Source organism: Pelecanus crispus, chromosome 3, assembly GCF_030463565.1.
Source record: "Pelecanus crispus isolate bPelCri1 chromosome 3, bPelCri1.pri, whole genome shotgun sequence".
Taxonomy (NCBI): Eukaryota; Metazoa; Chordata; class Aves; order Pelecaniformes; family Pelecanidae; genus Pelecanus; species Pelecanus crispus.
Window position 1 is genome coordinate 109,127,040 of NC_134645.1, and position 14,710 is coordinate 109,141,749.

The window sequence follows — 14,710 nt, forward strand, 5'->3', positions numbered from 1 at the left end:
ACTCAGAGCATTTAAGGGTAGATGTTATCACTAGAGCATGTAATCTAACCTCCTGCACATCACAAGCTGTTAGCATTCACACAGTCATTCCTTTATCAGGCTTCATCACCTGAGTTTGACTAATGCTTATTTTCAGAAAGCCAGTTATTGTGCTTTTGAAGGCCAAAAGAAATGAATTTGTTGCTTTTATTAGCAGCTTGTTCCAGTGACTAGTCTCAGTCTTAAAACACATGCCTTTTCTGCAGTTTGAAGCAGTCTAGCTCCCCTTTTTGTGTTGCCTGTAACACTTTTCCTTGCTAGATTAAGCAGCCTATTAATTCCCAGTATTTCTTCCCTGGGAAAATACTGATATATTATAATCAGATGACATGCCAGTTTTTTGAGTTTGGGGGAGGGTGGGTTGGGTGGTGGGGTTTTTTTATAAACTAAACAGATTATTTTTATGCTCATCTGTGAGGCATTTTCTGAAGTTTAATATAACTTGCATGACTCTCTAAATTTGCCAGTATCTTTTAAAGACTGTATATGGACAATAAATAGTTCATCAGAAATGTCAAGGAAGGTTATTTTAAGCCTAATTATAGCTGAACTTATTTTCCTAGCTGTTTTACATGTAAATACCTCTTTAAAGTTGTTTTTTCTTTTCATCATTCTTTTCATTCTGTATGAATATTCTGGTTCATTGGTGCTGGGATGATTTGAAAAACTGGGCTATTTTAGGGAGAAATTAGTAATGGATTGGACAATTCATTGTGGAATGTCTTCTTTTTATTTTTGGTTTCTCAACAATTTTTTTCTTTTTCTTTCTGGTGCAGACAGCATTTATCCAAGGAAAATAGTAGTAATATTAATAGCAGTGGAGCTACATTAATCCAACATGGTGCAATAGAAGCCTACTTCCAGAAGGAAACTGCTGTCAAGATTTTATGGAAGATAACATCTACAGATGGTGAGGAATTTCCTTTGTCCTCTCTGCTCTCAACTGGGATGTGCACTAGTACCCTGGCTACACCATTTTAGCTCTCTCTGACTAGTTGTATTCTGCCAGTTAGCATCAGACTCCAGTAAATGATCCATTGATAGTGCTTTGAAAATCCATTTGTAGTGCATTAACGTAAATCTTGAACTGCCCTGTGTCTTTTCTCTAGGTGGATGAACACAACAGATAATTAATGTTTCAAGAATAGAAGCAGCAGATTTTTTTTCCAACCCCAAATATACCAAATGATGTTACTTTCCTCATTAGAGAAAAGTTACTCAGCGTAGACTGAAACCAGCCAGGAGCAAAGCTGCCTTCAGTGATTTTTCTGCGTGGCCACTGCCTGTGTTGGTGGACTGGAGCAGGTAAGAGGGGCAATTACAGCCTTGGAGAAGAATATATTTTCTCATGTCAGTTTTCATGTTGTGACAGTTCATCCTGATTTTTACCGCAAAGTTTCTTTCTCAAATTGTACTTTTTTCTTCCCATCTAAAACTAATAGGGTTTTTTGCAGCCCCAGTATTCAGAAATATGTCCTAAATGGTTATGCCACAAATCCTCATGCAGTCCTTGCAAAAGAATGGCAATTTGTTCTCTAGAGCAAAGCCTAAGTGGCCATGTAATTTCATAAGATCTGGTATACCTGAGACTTATGTCTTGACTCATGTTCAACAAATACACTGCTGACCCTCCCTGGCATACTATGACTGATTATGCATTATTGAAATTAAATTACTCCTGCAATATTTTATAGTGGATTTGATCTGTTGATTTTATTAAAAGCATTAGCAAGATCTGTATGTTACCTACAACTCTGAATAGGGTAGTTTTTGTAATTTAAATGAAAAACAACAAATAGAATGAGAAAAATGTATTCTGTGATTCAGCATTCTTGATGTTTTTATTTATTCATTTATGCCTCTTTGCTTGTCTTGTACCTTGTAATGTGTCTCCTGGCCATTAATTACAATTATTGAAGTTCCTCTGTGTTCAGATAGGAACCTTGTTTAATTTCATTATGTATTTTCCCCCTCACTGTATTTTAAATCCCTTTGGTTACTTGTAGCTTCTCACACTTGCATATTATGTGGCAGCACTGGCAGTGGGAAAATGGAGGGAGGGTGCTGAGGAACCCTCTATGCCCCAGCTGGGAGCTTGCTCATCCCACTTTCACCAGCTCCTTTGGCCTAAGGAGGAGCTGTATTAAATCTGTTCTTTACTGGGTGAGGGGAAGATTTTTTTTTTTCCCCCCGCTATAAGCACTCTGCAAGTGGCTTTCAGTGCAGACTACATAAAATCTCCCATCCCCTCTACCCCCAGCTAAAATCCAGTTTGGTATTTAAAAGGACTAGATCCTTCCAACATTTTTGCTGGCCTCCATGTGAACTGGTCTCTTAAGAGGGCTGAGACATAGCTGAGAACTAATATATTGGTTTTTCAGAGGCATTGGCTGGGAGTAGCTGAACATTTACATTGAGTAGCCCTGGAATCAGTTCAGGCCGGGGAGGAGAAGGTCCTGCTCCATTCCAGCAGCCAGCCTTGGCCACCTTCAGCCCCTCTTTCACATATATTTCTGCCCCTTTCCTGAAGCATACCCTTCCTACCCCCTAGCTCTTCTCCTGTTCCTCCCCTCCAGGCTTGCTCCCCTCCTTCCTCAGTATGAGTCAGGTTTCTTCCTAGGTACCTGTCAGCATCCTGGACACCAGACAGGAAAGCACAAAGATCCCCAAAGAGACCGCCTGGCTTCCAGGTAGCAAGAGCTCCTCAATTCCCTCCCAGTCTCTTCAAAGCTGGGAGAAACAAGTAGAGGGAAAATCCTGGTCTCCCATCCTCCCCCATGCTGGGCCCCTATGTGGTTGCTGTGCCCTGGAGCTCCCAAAATCCCGACAGCTTGAGCTGCCCATGCGCAAATGGCTTCTGTTTTGTTTTCCACACGTGGCTCCTGCAGAGCCAAGCTTTACTCTAGACCTACCATGGAGTTTCTCAGCACTGTGGTGCTGGTGAAATAATTCTCACTTTTTTTTTAAATACAAACAAAATGCGTTTTCTTCCTAGTTCCACTTATAGAAATTAATTCTTTTGCCTAAAAATGTCCTGCCAGATAATTTCACCAGATGCTGACAAGTGGCACGGAAAATTTGAGATTGAATTGGATTAATGATAAGCACTTGTGTAAAGGGAATTTATGATCTCCACATGTGTGCGCGTGCACGTGTTTGTGTGTGTATGTGTTTGTGCACACAGATGGAAGCCTGATGTGCATAGCTGTTATAGCAATAGCAGATGAAGTTGAAGGGAGGAAATTAAATTAAAATTAAAGCAAAGTTCTTTGAATGACACAAGCACGGTGTGAGGAAACATTTGCAAAGCTGTATGACAACCTGAAATCCCCAAAACACTCTGAAAAAGTGAAATCAACACAATTCAAGAAAATTCTTGAATTTGGTGCTTTGTATTGCACCATCGGCTGATATATTCTTTTGATGCCTTTTTTGCAAGCTCTGTCTACAGGAAAACATGGATTACTTTATTACAGCAGCATTCACTGATGGTTCTGTACCAACAGAGTCCTGCATGTAGTTTGCTTCTCACCGCATTTTATAGGAGTTGTAGCTCCCATTGCACCTGCCCTGCAGGTGTGGTTGCTTCTGATCATGTGGTGCAATGTAACTTGTTGTCAGGCAATGGATGCTCAGATGCAGAGGCTATGAAGACCTGAATTTTCTCCTCTGCACCGCTGCAACATGCCGACAACATCTGGAACTAAACCCCTGTGGCAAAGGGACAAATCTGGGGCCAAAGTGTTCTCGGCTGAGAAGAGGCAGGCACCGAAAACAGCTCCAATGACTCCACAGTCTGATCCCACTTTGCCTTTGAGAAAGCATTTCCGCCCTAACCTACGCAGACACACTTCAGAGCCCATTATTCCAAAATGTATCTGTTTGCCGTGACGGAGAGCTGTGACTCCAGAAAGGGAAATGTGCTATTGCGAATTAAATCTGTTCAGGAGTCTGCTATCCCTTTCAGGGAGAATGTGCTCAGATACAGCAATGGGTGGCAGTATACACATCTGAAATCGCCGTGTTCAGAAGTGCTGGCTGAGCCTGTTCGACCCAGCAGCTGCACGCTGCCACGTGCCCAGCAGCCCCGCAGCCCAGCTGTGCGGCAGGGCACAGGGTGAGGGTGCAGCATTTCCACTGCCTGCCACCTGCCTTTGGAAAGACACCCAGGACAGCAAGCTGGGAAGGAGATGTGATGTACTCCTGGCATTCCTCACGCTTTCCAGACCAGGAAAACAGGACTGCCGAATGCTTCTTCCCTCCCGTTTTACAGAGCCAAAAAGAACTGAAGAATTTACTGCGACACGGTATTCAAGGGCATCCTTCAATCTATCCGCTTTTGTGTCTCCTTCTTGCCCAAGAAGGGTGGGAGGACCACATTTATACTCGTTTATTATACTGGTTATACTGGTTCATTTAGCTAAATGTAAGAAACAGGGTGGTTCCTTCCAGAATAAGGTAAAATGAAGCAAGAAGTGACAAAGGGGGTTTGCTTTTAACCAGAGCTGCACAGCAAGGGAACTCCCAGGACCCCGATAGTGTCTGTCTGTTGAGAGCAAAAGGAAATAACATTTACACCTTTTGACAGCTTCAGAAAGAGGGGCAGGTTAGCAGAGAGCACGGTGGTGTGACGGGGGGTGAGAGGGCTGCTAGCCCCTCTTACGCTTTCTGAAATCCAGATCTCCCTGGGGAAGCGTAAGTTAATGCAAGGAGAATTACAGCAAGTTAGATCCTATTTTGATTATAATCATCTTTCATTTTTAGCTATTGAAAATAAGCTTGTGACTGAAAAGCAGCTATTGTTCCCTGATATCCATCTCTGACAACTCCCACCCACTTCCCCAGGAACGATTTCCCCCATATATTTTACCTTGCAAACTACACCCTTTCATGAATTGACTCAGAGTTATCACTCATCTTGTCCCTGAACTCACCTAACCTTTCTTGACAGGTGAAAATACAACGCAGCTTCACCAGAAGCCTTTAATCTTTCCTCAAAAAAGTCAAAGGTCCCAGTATAGCATCAGACACTAGCTAACAAGACAGATCATCACAGAAAATACTTATAGATATTTAATTTGTGACAATAAAGACAAATATTAAGCAGCTCATGGGCCAGCTATTCCATCTGCTTTCCAGAAGATAAAAGTTCGGTCCCAGAAATAAGCCAAGGAAGGGTCACAATCTGTGAGGTCTCACGAGGTAAATGCCATCCACGTGAAACACACGTCACAGATGGTAAACATGCCCCAGAGGCTCCCTAAAAGGGGTCTTTCAAGTGGCCATGAAGTGCTGCTGTCTGCTCGTCAGGTCCTCCTCTGTGCAAACCTCATCCTTTCATTCTATCACCTCTTTCTCCTCCGACACGGTTCATTCAAGGGAGAACTTTCTAACCCCTGATTTACAACAGCATTTTGATTACAGTTATTTTACTTTGATATTTGCAGGCAAGCAGGCTGGGAAATGCCACACACAGGGCACCTCCCCTCCACGTGTGCTGTCACACCTGGTACATGCGTGGTCTTAAGTGACCCTTCTGACTGAAGATAGATTCACATTTATCTCCAAATATTAGGCTTTTTTCTTCTTTGGTTACTACATTCAGAATGTAAAAATCCAATGGAGTATTACAGCTTCTTACTAATTATTACAAATTATTACAAATTATTATCAAAAAGATTTGTAATCTTGTAAATTTTGTTTATTCCATGTCACATCAAATAAGTCATAGAATCATAGAATCATAGAATCGTTTAGGTTGGAAGAGAAGTCAATTGATAAAATGTATTTTGGAAAGCTTATCTTCAGAAAATGGAATGAATTTAGGTGGAGGAATAAAAGATCTTGATTTGTAATATAGCAGTTTGTCTCAAAATGATAGAACTACCTATCCTAATTCAGGTTAGAAGGTGTCAAAATGCATGAATTAGCTCATATCATGTGCTTTCTGGCACAATACGTATGTGTATATTTGATTTGGGATCTGGCTTTAGAGACAGATATGTAGTGTGAATTAACTAAAAAATGCTTTTTCACCCTGAAGCAGAATTATGGTAAAATCCTGTTTCAAATCAGCTAAAATGATCATTTATTCCTAATAAGTAAAGAATAAAGTATATCACATTTATGTTTGTTTTGGTCTACAGGTTTTCCCTTTGCTCAGCCCTGTTCTCAGCCTTCTTTTCAGCTTCCTCTTTCCGTGTCGTAGAAAAGCAAATGTTTTATCCTGAGATACAGACATGCACAAACCAAACCAAATGTAAATTTTTGTCATTTAAAAAAAGTAAATGTATATACAATTACAGTTGATCCTTTTTTATTTCTGTATGGATAAATATATACATACATATTATATATACACATATACATATGTATATATATACATACACACATACAAATCCACATAAACTCATACAAATATATAAATGTAAATATTCATAAAATTCTAAATATCAACTGTTTTCTAAGATGTTGTCAATGCTTCATAAATTTATAAATATTTTACAAAATTTACTTTGACATATTAAAACCCCAAAGCATAACATTCATCTGCTTCCCTTACTGTTCACTCAGGATTTATTTCCTGTCTGGCACAACTGATTTATCACCTCTATTATGATTGGTTTTATGTCACTTTTTAATACTTGGAATCCTTGGTTTTTACGAAAGTTAATTTCCTTTTTAAAATTTGTTTGAAGCAGTCTATTATCATATACTCCTCAAGGATCTGCATTTAAATTGATTTGTCATTATTTTCCATTCCATTGACCTAAGCCCCGTTCTCCTGAAATATTTCAGTGCCAAGCTCTGCAGCGAGTGTGATGAGGTTCAGTTGCAAGGAGGCAAACCAAGTGTGGCAGTGATGGGTGCAAACCCCTCCGACAAGCAAGCCCCTCTGTGTTTTTATGTGCTGTCTAAATAGCTGACACCTATGCAGGCGAGTTGGTGTGGCTCACGAAGAATACAATAACCACAGAACAGCCGCAAGGACTTCCTAGGAGATTTTGGCTGAGCATGTTGGTTACTTCTACGCCTGGTCAGGATCTGGGCTTCCATTCAGTGGTAAAGGCTGAGGTGATATTACTCCTCATGAGGAGCAGAAACTCTCTTTTGATTTTTCCCTTAATTGCAACATGCCAAGCAGCCCAGTGCCTGCTAATAATAAAAAGGGACACGAACCTCGTGCTGAGGAAAGAACGTTGCTGACTCAGCCACTATCACCATTTTTCTACGATTCCTTTATTGAGGCCTTTTACTCAAAAACGGCCCCACTCCGTTCCTTTGCGACCTGACGGACCGTGATACACAGGAGAAGAGATGCAGCCGTGACCCTGAGCACCCACCTCCCCGAGCGCTGCGGCCGGCTGAGGTACGCGGGAGCGGGCGATGCTGGGGGACCGGCCGTGGCCGCGGGCCAGGCTAGCCTCTCGCATCCACCCGCCTGCTCACCTTCTCCCTCTGTGAAGATCTGGAGAACAGCTCTCCGAGCAGCACTTGCAGCTTTGGCAGGCGAATACCTCTTTTACACTTGCAAATGGCCAGTTGCTTAGAAATAGGATTGTGCGTCGAGTGATGGGGACACCCCCCCACCCACCCCCCCCCCGGTGATCCGGGCACAGCCCTTCCGGAGCACGCGTGCAGCCTGGACGCTGGGTGATGGTTGCTCTGGCTCTCCAGGGGATTTGGACATGTGGATCGCATCTGCCAGGCTGTGTAGGGTACGCTTGCTACCTTGTATTACTGAGTCCTTGAGCTAAACAGTTTTTTTCCCAGGATTCACTACCCTTATCCAAACAAACAAACAAAAAAGCTAGACTTTTATGCTAATTATAACGATAACCTCCTTCCAGGGAATGGGGGAACAATTGTATTAACAGTTCATAACAACCTCTTTGTGTTGAAACACGTCAGTCTTTTCTTGATCCATTTTCTGAACTCCGTTCACTTCTTTCTAGATCTTTTATAATCCTTGTTGCTTTCTTCTGAATTTTCTCCATGTGCTTCTCAACTCCTTCAAAACAGGACTTAATACTCCAACCAAAATCAGCACTGAACAGAATGAAGCAAGAACCTCCTGTAGCATACGGGAGACGTCCCCAGAATCTGGCTTGCCACTTTCTCAGTGGCATGACTGACAACTCAGTCATTCAGTGTCACTTTTAGATATTCTGAAACACTTCTGCCTATCTCGCTTGTTCACATTTTGTGTTTGAGCGTTTGCCTGAGATTCAGGGGGTAATTTCTGCCATCTCAGAGAGTACTTGGGTGGAAGTGGCTAAGTTGAAGATAGTGAGATTCAGAGAGTCTACCTCACCATTGCCCAAACATGACAGTCTGGTTCCTAAACACAGGCAGCCAAGCACACAAAAAGCATCCTGCCCTCTGCCCCAGCCCTGCTGTGCTTCAAACATAGGACGGAGTCATGCACGATCTCTGCCCGAGTCCTGAAAGGGGCTTAGCCTGTTAGAAGCCCCTGGAGACTTGACATCCAGCAAAATGCAGTGGCCATGGAGATTGCGACTGAGCAGCCTGGATGGGAGGGGATGAGCCATGCCTCAGATACCCAAGTCTGATTTTTATGGATCTGAAGACTTCTGCCTTCTATGGGTAATTTGTTTTAGCTTGGCTTGCAATGTCAAGTCTAATAATGCGTGTGCGCTACAATTTAAGATTGTGTATACATGGATGATTACACAGCATGATAATTTGTTAAGCCACACTAATTTAATGATATGCTAATACATTCACAATTAGATTTTCCCTTTCCTTAAAAGCATGTGATTCGGCTTGTGTTGATTTAGCATCAGGTTGACTCTTATTTAGCTTGTGATCCACCTTAGCCCACATCTTTGCTCTACTTAAACAGATATTCTGTCACATCTGAGCTTGATCACATCTTTTCAGTATAACATTTTACATTTTTTCTTCACTGAATTTCATCACATTGGATTTAGAAAGTGTGTGCAGTTTTTTGGGATCATTTTGAATTTTGATCATATCCTCTATAGAACCTGAAACCGCTCCCAGGTCTGTATCATATGACCAATTAATGTTATATTTTCTAGCAAATCATCAAGGTTGTCAATGAAATTATTGACTAGTACCGAGATCAGATTTTTGTAAGATTCTCCCACTTCAAAAGCCCTTCAGAATTCACAATGGGTCAAGGACATTTGTATATTTAAAGTAATATTTTCAGCTGCATCAGATTTAATTTTACAACAATTGTATTTAGACAATATTTTCCTAGCTTTATATAAAAATGTAACACTGGAACTGTATCAAATGCCTTAATGAAGTGAAGATCCATCACAGCCTACTGTTTTTACCTAATCCATTAGGCCATTCATCCTGTCAAAGAAGAAAATTAAATTGGTTGACACGATAGGATGTTGGCAAATCAGTGTTGCCTAGTTTTTATCACTGTATTATCCTCTAGCTACTTATAAATTGATTGTTTAAAAATTCACAGCAGAATCTGTCCAGGGATTATGTTAGGGCTGCAATAGGTTATGTAAGGCACTTGTCTACATTTCAAAATTTTCACACTTCAGCTGTGCTGTTACGGTTAAAACAATAACAGCCTTCCACAAACCCACTGCCAGTGTCAGTGCAGTTCAACTGGAATAAATATGCTAATTCCAGAACATGCATTCTGCACCTGATTATTTGGTTCAGCAATTTAAATAAAATATGCCACATCTATGCTCCAGCTTTACTGACCTTACTAGTTCATCAGCAATGACTGTCCTCATTTATATGGGTATGCCTATAATACTAAGGCTGACGTGCAACCATCTGTAATACTATTGTACAAGAAACAGCTTGCTTGTTAGTCCTGAGATCCTTTCCAGATTGCGGGAAGGTTCACCCTGTTTTAAGGAACTCATGAAGGCTAAGACAAGCTAAATGGTTGTTGGAATTTCAGCTAGAAGTGATCAAGGCCTTTCTTAGTTGTAAAATATCAGTACAGAACTGCTATGAGTGATGCTCTGGGTCATAACATCTACTGTTAGGAGACAGACAAAAAGAAGCACTAAGCTGCTCTAATGACCTCTCTCTCTAAATTTCATTTTCATTAGAACTGCTGACATACAGCTGGAAAATTTTGAGCCTTCCACAACAGGTATTAAAGATGAAAATTCCTTTTTATAAATAATGAGCCAGCAGAGTACCGAATCTTTAATTTTATTGGTCTTACTGCCAAGACCTTTCACAGCTTCTTCATATACCACCTGTCCACGGTGTACCTAGCATCATTCATTAATTATGGAGATGACAGCTTCCACCTCCAGTTGACTCATGATGCCAAAATTCATCATCTCTGTGTTAAATTTTCAAACATCTTTCTTGGACTTCCTCCCTGCTTGGGAAAAGATCCCTGAGGGTATCTTCCAACCCACTTCATTATCCTCTCTTTTTCTGATGGCTGTGAAACAATTGACAACTAATGGGCTGCTGGGATGCTGCAACCACTGCTCTTCATTTTAATTAATAGCATCTCACTTTTTCCCTCAGTTTCTCTCCTGTATCTGCCTAGCTGTTGTTTCTTACCTAATGGTTTGGTTGTAAACTCTTTGTGTTAAGAGAAATCTTTTCATTTTGTAAATGTACAATGTTGTCTTGGTCCATAGATAGGGCTCCAAAGTGTTATGATAGTATATATAATAAATAAGCAATAAAAATCCAATTATTCAAGCAAGTAAGCACTTTTCTATGCCAAAGAAATTCATATTTCTTATGGTATTTCTGGTACTAAAGTTAGACTCAGAGACTCCACACATCTTTGTTTCATGCCTACTGTGTGGCTTCTGTCTTATCAAGAAGTGTGGCCAATGCAAAGCATTGATCAAATTTTTTGCTGAGATGCTAAAGCCATTCCCAGAAGGAGACTTGTCTGCCCTGGAAGGAGTTGAAAAACATAAAGTGGGCTAAAAGTTCTTTTTAGTTATTCTGTTGCAAACAGCAAAAAAACCCCGCACAGAGACGCTCCAGGATTCACCTTTCCAAAACAAATTCTTTCAGTTACTTCTGCCCAATAATGACTGCTTACAAATAATTCAATTTCAGATGTTTTACATGCAAAAGAGGCTATTATTCTTTCTGTTAATAACACACAATGGTCTGATTCAGAATCAGTGCGTGATATTCTATACCTATAGAATTAATGACTATAAATCAAAACACATGGATAGCATTGCATAGCTGATTCCATTATTTGACAAATTCCTTCAGATTTTAAACATGTCTTCCTTTGAGTTCAGATAAAACCGTATCAAAAGTATTTTATTGAAAACTAATTTCCTGGCACTCAAAAGGCTACATGTCTGAAGTAATAATTTAGTGTGGTCTACAAATTGTCTGATTGGAAATGGCATATTTTAACTAATGCAAAATTTAAAATGTAATAAAGAGTGTACTCTATTTTTCTCAAAAAATTTAATTGCAGAATTATTTACAGGAGATGAACATAAACAATACATAAACCAATTGAAAGAGGCAGCTTCATAAAAGAGCCATGGGGCAAAATAGTGAAGCATATTTTCTTACAATCAGCTGGAGGTGAGTAGAGAATCATGAAAAAAGAATAACTCAATAATAAAACAATTCTCAAATATGTCTTCAAAGTAACAAATAACATCCTGGTAAAGAAGATATTACTGAGAAGCAAGAAATTATTGTAGCAATGAAACAACATACTGTACATTCAATTTAGGTATCCTGCATGCTACTAAATAGAATTTATCAAAAGAACCATAAAAGCATGAGAAAGAGAATTACATAAAATAGTTTAATTCTAGTGAAGTGTAGCTTTATACAGATGGTGAATATTTGGCACTCAGTTCATCCTCATTGTTGATATGATTTCTTATGTATATATATTTATATATATTTATATATACTTTTAATGATAACTAAACAGCTAGTTTCCTGGTTCTAACATTCCTTGAAATTCTATAGGAGGCATTTAATTTAGTCCTTAGGCCACACTTGATTATTTTGGCATGTCACATGGTAAATGAAAGTATGAGTTTTGTCTCTGTACAGAAAATCCTGCACAGTCATAGTGGCTTTTCTTCAGGAAAGAACAGTTCTAGAGCAGTATAAGTCAGGCTACTTGAAAGGGAAATTTTCTTAATTCAAGAAATTAATACATAAAGTGGACTAAAGAATGCATACATGCTGAGCCCTTTTAAAATGAGATGGCCACATTATTAAACCTCCAAAGGGTAAATCAAAGCATGGATATGAGCATGTGGATTCCATGGGTAATTATGAACAAAGCTAGTATTTCTTTGTGAGGACTATAATCAGAGACTTGAACCTACCACCAAGCCCTCTGCTTGATTGTGACCCACTGAAAGGAAGAACGATATCCTACCAAGTAATTACGCACTTGCTAACTCGAACGCTAAGTCCTTCCTACCTCAGCAGGACTTGTCATGTCAGATATTGATCTGAATTATACTGATCTGAATCTGACATTTCTTTCTGATTTCAGTTTCTTAGCATTGATTCTAATAAAACTGAGATCAGAACTTAGCCCGAAGCTCTGCAATAATTCATCTCACAAATAAGAAACTTGTATGACAGTTCAGCTTTAGGAACAGGAAGTGCTGTGTTGAATGAAAAAAGAGTGAGGGAAGGAGAAGAAAAATCCTCACTAACAGGCTGTGTTGGTGAGTAATGGCCATATCTTCAAATAAACCTCCCCCTCGTTTAAGCTTAGGTGAAAATATTCTGGTTTTGTACTAAAGAAGTAAAAAATCCTGTCCAACAAAACCAATTTAGAAAAATAACAATTTGGCCTTTATAAAATAAAGGAATTGCCAGCTGATGAAAACTGTTCTGTGTTTGCTCAGTTAAAGAGCAAGCCATGTAGACGTAGTAATTTACATTATCTATGATCTGACTTCAAAAGTCCAGTTCTCTTTCATCAATAAAGGTAATGGGAGAAACACCCATGTGTGGAAAGGTGGGACCGTGAGCATGCAGTCTTCTTCTGTGATCATCATTTATGAAATGTGATATGCATTTAATGAGAAGGGATCTGGAAAATGTTTTTTAGATATAATGAGTGCCATGGCCTCTTGCAGCTATTAGAATTTTATTTCATTAAGAGGAGCTGAATCAGCCTAAATATGCTGGCCAAATTCTCTTTTGGGCAAGCTTCCATTTCAATTTCGGTTTTATACTTGCTGTCCTGAACAGCCTATTATGTAGTTAGACAGCTGCAGCATTACACCATAGAGGTAGCTGCATTTCAGAGATAAATTAAGCAATTCCTGTATATACAGAGGGCTTAATTCCTGCCACGAGCCTGTGTATGCATATGAGCATGCCATAAAACAGCTGTTCCCCAAAGATGGTCCCTGGAGGTGAATGCGGCGACGAGTTGCAGACGGGCCGTGGGGCTGCACTAGGCAGTGAACCTGCCACGGCCATCGGTGCTGAAGCCGAGCTGCAAGAAAGTGGCACGGTCTACAGGAATGCGAGTGTTGGCTGGTGTCTGGGTCCAACTGTCTGGGACCATGACGCTGAAAAATTGGGGTTTTTATATATATATATATATATATATGTATGTATATATCCTCCTTATGGTTCAATCCCTGCTTACTGCAGGGGGGTTGGGCTCGATGATCTCTCAAGGTCCCTTCCAACCCAAAGCATTCTATGATTCCATGATTCTATGATTCTATGTTATCTGCAGAGTGAACTGGCTGCCTCTAGTCTGCCTCTCCTGCCTATGCTGAGGGAGGCGTCCCTGTTGCTCTGCCATACAAAGAACCCCTAGGGTTAGAGCTGGGTCTCAGTAAGGAGCAGCTGCCTGAACCAAAGCACAATCCTCACGCCTGAATCCTGTGCTGCACGTTATCCCTCGTGTTAGCTTGGCCGGAGGGCAGACCTGGGGAGAGAACGGGGCGCGTGGCAGTGACGCCGCGGGGGAAGGCTGCTGCTGTAGCATGTGCCCCAGATCTCTCTCTCCTGCTAAGCAAGCTGTGGGGGAATGCACTTGCAAAGGAGAGGCTGAACATGCTGGAGCGTGTCCAGAGAAGGGCAACGAAGCTGGTGAAGGGTCTGGAGCACAGGCCTTATGAGGAGCGGCTGAGGGAACTGGGGTTGCTTAGCCTGGAGAAGAGGAGGCTGAGGGGAGACCTTATCGCTCTCTACAACTGCCTGAAAGGAGGTTGTAGTGAGGTGGGTGTTGGGCTCTTCTCCCATGTAGTTAGTGATAGGACGAGAGGAAATGGGCTCAAGCTGTGCCAGGGGAGGTTTAGGTTGGAAATTAGGAAAAATTTCTTTACAGCAAGGGTGGTCAAGCATTGGAACAGGCTGCCCAGAGAGGTGGTGGAGTCCCCATCCCTGGAAGTGTTAAAAAAACGGGTAGATGTGGCACTTTGGGACATGGTTTAGTCTAGTCTACCCTTGATTGGCTTAGAGTGGACTTGGTAGTGTAGGTTAATGGTTGGACTGGATGATCTTAAAGGTCTTTTCCAACCTAAACGATTCTATGATTCTATGACTTGCCGAGATCTCTGACCGAGAGGACTCAGCTGCAGGCACCATCAGCTCCTGCGCCTGGCGCTGGCCAGGGCTCTCCTGCGGCACCGTCCCAGGGGAGCTCCTCCACCGCAGGGACCCGCGCTGAACGAACAGTGAAAGCAGGCGT